The 7,018-nt window shown below is 36.1% G+C and overlaps 1 pseudogene; it reads left to right on the forward strand.

The window, feature by feature from the left end:
• Positions 1-3,273: 3,273 nt before the first annotated feature.
• Positions 3,274-6,491, forward strand: LOC114386500 (annotated as a pseudogene).
• The last annotated feature ends 527 nt before the right edge of the window (positions 6,492-7,018 follow it).

Here is a 7,018-nt window from a genome sequence, read left to right on the forward strand (position 1 = left end):
TCGAGAAAGTTAGGGGTGGGGAAGTGTTTGGGAAGGTTAAGGGTGAAGTGTGAGTGACCACGGGTGAGGGAAACGCCGGCCTAAACCTGTTACGTCCCTATCGACGAGCATCGAAGAGTTTCTCTTCTTGTAGACGAGCCAATCCAGCAGCCTGAGCCATCGTCAGCGGATGATGTGCTTGAACTTCTCTGCGAATCTTCGGAGATTGCCCCGAAACGAAGCAACTCAGTAGGAAATGGGAGGGTAAACCAACAACCCTATTCGCTAAGTCCTCGAACTCAGAGAAGTAAGCGCTGACTGTTCCTTTCTAGGTTAATTTGAATAATGCACCGGTGGGATCTTCATACGGTGATGGTGCAAATCTGGATTGCAGGGCTTGAAGAAAAATGGGCCAGGATGTAAACTACCCATTGCTCGTCATCCACTGGAACCAGGCCAGCGCACGACCGTCCATGTTGAAAGATGCAATGGTCAACCGTTCATGCTCTGGGGTCGCGTGATACTCGAAGAATTGGTTGATCTTGAAGATCCAACCAAGTGGGTCCGCTCCATCAAACCTGGGAACCTCGAGCTTCATGCGGTGTGGAGAAGAAGAGGAAACAGATGAAGGAGTGGCCGAGGAAGACGATGGTGAGTTACTGGTTGGTTCTGGTTTTTGCAGGTTACTGATGAGCTCGTCAATTTTGTGCGTGAGGTAATGCAAGGTATCATTGAGTGAAAGGGTGAGTTTAGAGATAGCTTCCTCCAAACGATCAGAATTAGCTTTAGATCGTGTGGAATCTGCCATACTTCTCTCAACGAGAGCACCAAAAAATGATACAAAAACTAGCTTTGGTTTAGAGGGTCCAGATCCTCCAAAGAGAAGTAATAGAAAGGAGAATATTGCTTTTCATTAGCTGCCCTATTACTTACCTGATATTCCTATTTATACTGGAATGGTACTAACAAAATGTGTAATTCAGTGCTTACAAGGTATAACGGAATTGTGAAATAAAGCTATAAGTGGGGTCCTAATGGTAGACAAGCATCAGACAAGGTTTGCCACATCAGCATAGGTTGTAATCCTTCAAATACGCAGGTGTTGTACTCTTCCTCTTGGGCCTGTTCTCTGCATAGTCTTGTTTTGTTGCATAATTCTGCTTTGCTGCATAATGCTGTTTTGCTTCGGCATATCCTTGTTGGCTATCATATTCATAATAAATTTTTTTATTATATTGAATGTCTGATATGTTAAAATTTATTTTTGTTTTAAATTTTAAAAATTAATAGATAGTATCATATTATTACTTAACTTAAAATAAAAATTTTGATATATCAAAAATTCAATACAATAAAAAAGTTTAATAATTACTTATCCAAAATAAAAATCGATCACTTATCAGAACCTAAAATATATTTAACCATTAAGTTAGCAGGACAAGCATGGAGATCGAAAGGGGTAGTCAAGTTTGTCAAGTTGAATCAATCTCACTTGACCAAAGACTAAAGAGTGAAGAGAAAGGAGACAAAGCATAGATGGGTACAATAATGCATGACTTTTTGAATATTGCTCCTTTATTTTGCAAAGCCTTAAGTTGAATATTATCCTCCTTGACCAGTAAGAAAGACAAATGTTTGGAAAGACCAAACTTAACACAAAATCGACATTACATTTCCTTGCACGCCGGCGAAGAACTAAACAATTGCATCCTGATTAAGATCACTAAACAGTTTTAACTTAACTGCAGGGTGTGACTTTTAATAAATTGAACCTTAAAAAATAGTTACTGCATAGGAGAAAATGAATTCAAGGATAATAATTTAATAAAGCAATTTCAAAATAAAATAATTCATTATTCTATCCATAATTTAAAGAGTTTAACATGAATATATAAATTGTAACTTTTTTTCTTACATCGCCAGTTAATAAAAAATTATATTTTAGATGATTTTTAAAATAATTATTATAAAAATAAATTAATTAATTATAGTTTATATAGCATAAAAAATCTTTACACTTGGTACATGTATTATTTATTTTTTCCGTGAATTTGATATTTTCTAATCAAGAATCAAAGACTAATATCTTAAATTATTGAAAATTATTTGGAGTTTGTTTGGATGAGGGAAAAAAATTTTAAATTCTAAGAATTTTAAATATTTCAATTGAAATTTTTTTATTTTCAAAATTTTGTGTTTGGATAAAAGAATCAAAATTGTGAGAGTAAAAGAAAATAAATGCAAAGAAAAGATATTGTTGATGTGCTTCCAAAGAGAATAATACTGATGTGACATGAGGAATCACATGGGAATCGAGACATGATGACGTACACCACCACACGACGATTGCTTCCGTGACTAGCGGGTGCAGTTTTGCGTGTTCCCTCATGCCCGATCAACTCTCCGCGAGCTTAGACGGTATTTCTTGAAGAAGAGGATCATCAGCGTGAAGGAAAAGTCACGAGTTTGAAAATGAAATTTCGAGAACTTTTAAGTAGAAGAGAAGATGAAAGTTATAAAGAAAATAGACACGTGTTAGAAGGTTCTTCTATCAAAAAGAAAATTTCAATTTCTCACATTTTAGAATGAAATTAAAATTCCACATTTTTAGTTGTTTAAAATTCTATTTTAAAATTTCAAAAATTTAAATTCTTCGTAAAAAAATTCAAATAATTAATTTTAGATTAAAGAAATTTAAATTCTATGATAAATTACTTTTTTCAATTAAAATTCTCTATTTAAACACACTCTTAAAGAATTTACAACTTAAAAATATTTGTTTATCCCCAAATAAATCTAAAGATTGAAACATAGATCACATGCTTCTTTGTTCTAACCTCATGTGGGAAATACTCAAACATGATTCTTAAGATAAGTGCAATTAATCTAATTGTTAATGTCATTAACGCATAAACAATTATTATTAATAATTTATTAGTGCAGTCCATTGCTCTTAACTTGTTCCTTTCTAGATAAATCTCCAATGAAAAACAAAGGAAGTGTCAACTGCACATAGTGCAACCAACAAGCAAACAAAAAACAGAAAAACAAGAACTACCTGTCCGATGAAGCTGCTGACTCTTAAACCACTTCAATCCATTTTTAAACACACATTCTCGTCTCTCTCTCTCTCTCTCCTTACATATATATATATATATATATATATATATATATATATATATATATATATATATATATATATATATATATATATAACAGTAACTCCACATCCATCAGAATCATAAACCAATAGCATTCAAACACAAGCAATGCCTCGTACCAACACCATCACAATGACAAAACTAGAACCAACACTCTTTTTACTACTACTTTTCATGTTGTCATGCCTAATAACAGTGAACAATGCACACTCAACAACCATAATCAACTTGTGGCCAAAACCAAGAAACCTCACGTGGGCCCCACCATACCAAGCCACCTCATTGCCTCCACATTCACCATCACCACCTCAGCTCCCCACCACAACAAACACCTCTCCGCCGCTGTCGCCCGATACCAAAACCTCGTAAAATCCGAACACCACCACCCACTTGTCCCCTCAGGGGCGAACATCTCCACAAACATTCCTCCACTGAAGTCTCTCATCCTCACTGTCCTCGATCCCAATGCAGGACTCGTCCACGACCCTCTCCGTTCTCCCTTCCTTGGCCACCCTCACTGCAAAGACCACGTGGGGCGCCATGCGAGGACTGGAGACATTCTCCCAGCTTGCATAGGGCAACCCTACGTGCGTTGCAGTGGGGGTGCAGGTGTTGGATTCCCCACTCTACGCTCACCGTGGTATTATGTTGGATACTTCAAGGAACTATTTTCCAGTGAAGGACTTGTTGAGGACAGTGGAAGCAATGAGCATGAACAAGCTCAACGTGTTCCATTGGCACGTCACGGACTCGCAGTCTTTCCCATTGGTGCTTCCTTTGGAGCCTGCCTTGGCTGAAAAGGGTGCTTATTCATCTCACATGGTATACTCACCTGAGGATGTGAAAAGGGTTGTGGAGTTTGGTCTTGATCATGGGGTTCGAGTTATGCCTGAAATTGACTCACCTGGTTAGTTCAATTTCACTTTACTTTTTATGTTTGATTGATTTTCTTTTCTTTTCATTGTTTAGTTGGTTTGTGTTTGTTTCCTTATTTGGGGCACAAGTTGCGTTAGAAAGATTCCAGCTTCAACAACAATGCTAAATTAGTGAATTAATTGACATGTGTTTGATTACTCTGCCTGTTTCTTTCTTTCTGTATGTTTGTCACTTCAAGGAATTAACGAGTTGTGTGTAAATAGCAATGCTGGATTCATTAATTAATCATAATCTCCGTGTAAAGTTGCATCAGATAGTCTACTACTTGTTTAATTTTAATAAATTCATACATCATAGATTTATTTATTTTTTCATCAGAACCATGTTCCAGTAAAACCCAGCTGACATTTTTTGGTTTGTGAGGTTTCAGTGTTAATTGTGTTTGTCAAATCCAATTGGCGAAGTTAGAACTTGTGTATAACTATATATAAATACGAGAATGAATAAGATTTTTTGAAAAATTTGTGTATATCGACATTCAAAAATTGTGTTTGTTTCTATCGGTGGCAGTTTTTGGAAGGGTTATGTTATTTATTTAGACAGGCAGAATAACAGATAAAGAGGGGGATATGTGTTTCTAAACAAAAGCAAGAATCACACTAATTATTTCTTCTCCCCCTTATGTTGCTTTTTGTGTCGTTTAAGATGTTCGTTTCTGAAATGTAGGAATCTGTTTAATCAATATGTGCATTATCTCCAAAGTCCAAACACTGATGGAGTTTGATACCAAATTTTTATGTTGAAATATCTCAAACATCAATTGGAACTGCTTGATCCAGGAATTGAGTTCTAGCAAGGCCATTTTGCCTGCACTTTAGCTTACCACCCCTCTCCCCAAACCAGATTATACACCTCCTTTGTAACCAAAAAAAATTGTTAAAGTTTAGATCTTGATTCTGATCAACAAAGCAACTTTTTATACTGAAGAAGAGTCTGAGCTGTTATCCTAGATCTTAGATCCTGAAACAAAGACTGGAATCTTACTTTTATATGCTGACTTGGGGGGCCCCTACTTCTGTTGTGATCCTTAGTGTCTCTGCTGATAAGGCAGAAACATTGTCTGTTGTGATCCTTACGTGTTTTTGGTCTTGTTCTCTAATTAGTTGAAGTTAATTTCACCTCAATAAAGGTTTGCAATAAAAGCCAACATACATTTCTGATGTAAAACTCTAATTCTGATCGGAGAATAATGAAACTGTAATTAAGTTTTGTCCTATATTAAATATTATAATCATAAGGCCAATTAACAAATTAATTAGGGCTTTTGTATATGCCCAAGTTTCAAATACTGTTTTCAAAGTGTTACTTATTCTTAGAATTATGATGATCATTGATCGATAAAAATCACATAATGGCAGGGCACACTGGATCTTGGGCTTTAGCCTACCCTGAAATTGTAACATGTGCCAACATGTTCTGGTGGCCAGCGGAAGGTGATATACTTGCTGCAGAACCAGGAGCAGGTCATTTGAACCCTCTAAACCCCAAGACTTACCAAGTCCTAATTAAAGAATGTAATACGTGACACGACCACATTGTTCCCCGAACCATTTTACCACTCAGGTGCTGATGAAATTGTACCAGGTTGCTGGAAAACTGATCCCACAATTCAGAAGTATCTATCAAAGGGTGGAACTCTCAGCCAAGTTCTTGAGAAGTTCATCAACAACACTCTCCCTTTCATCGTGTCCCTCAACCGCACCGTCGTCTATTGGGAAGATGTTTTGCTGTCTGAAACAGTCCATGTGCCATCCACAATTCTTCCCAAGGAGCATGTGGTTTTGCAGACATGGAACAATGGACACAACAACACCAAAAGGATTGTTTCTTCGGGGTACCGTGCCATTGTGTCGTCATCAGACTTCTACTATCTGGATTGTGGCCATGGTGGCTTTGTGGGGAATAACAGTATCTATGATCAGCAAAATGGGGGTGACAAAGACAATGGTGGCTCTTGGTGTGGACCTTTTAAGACATGGCAAACCATATACAATTATGATATAGCATATGGGTTGAGTGAGGAAGAAGAAAAGTTGGTTTTGGGTGGGGAGGTGGCACTGTGGACAGAACAAGCTGATTCAACTGTTTTGGATGGAAGAATTTGGCCAAGAAGTTCTGCATTGGCTGAGTCATTGTGGTCAGGAAATAGGGATGAAAAGGGTATGAAGAGATATGCAGAGGCCACAGATAGATTCAATGAATGGAGAAGCAGAATGGTAAGTAGAGGAATAGGTGCTGAGCCCATTCAGCCACTTTGGTGTGTTAGGAACCCTGGAATGTGCAACACTGTTCACTAAGTGTAGTTGCATTCTTCCTTTGTCATGAAAAGGAAGAAAAGAAGGAAAAAAAAAAAGCTATTCAAGGAAAACCTTTTCTCTTACTTTTAATTTGGTCTATAGTGTCCAACAACTTTGTAGGGCTCCTGAAAACCTATTGTTTTGTGATGAGTGATTGTAATTGTCATTGGTCTAGGTTGATAATTGGGTTGGTTGATTAAAATATTTATTTATTTTGAAAAATAAAAAAGAAATAAAAATTATCCAAACAAATACAATTCAAAAAATTAAATATAGGGGCAAATGTTATTTAAGGAAAAAAAAAGTGATTTTGGTATGATAAACTAACTTACACTGTTTGGTTCAAAATGCTAACTAACATAACTTTGCCTCAAATATTGATAGATACAAATGTAATAGCAAGAATATGTTTAATGGATTATATTAATCTAAAGTGGAGTCTATGTTTAAGAGGGTAAATGCACCATTGATAATAATAAATGATTTAAATCGTTACCATTAATTTAAATTTATCATATTAGTGTTGTTTTTCTATAAATAAAAATATATCATTATTTATATTGTTGTTTTTACCAGCATGGTTATTATCAATATTGTTTTCCTTCCACCATCACTGTTATCACTTTATCTTCTAAATTAAAGACT

Source organism: Glycine soja, chromosome 15 (assembly GCF_004193775.1).
Source record: "Glycine soja cultivar W05 chromosome 15, ASM419377v2, whole genome shotgun sequence".
Lineage (NCBI taxonomy): Eukaryota > Viridiplantae > Streptophyta > Magnoliopsida > Fabales > Fabaceae > Glycine > Glycine soja.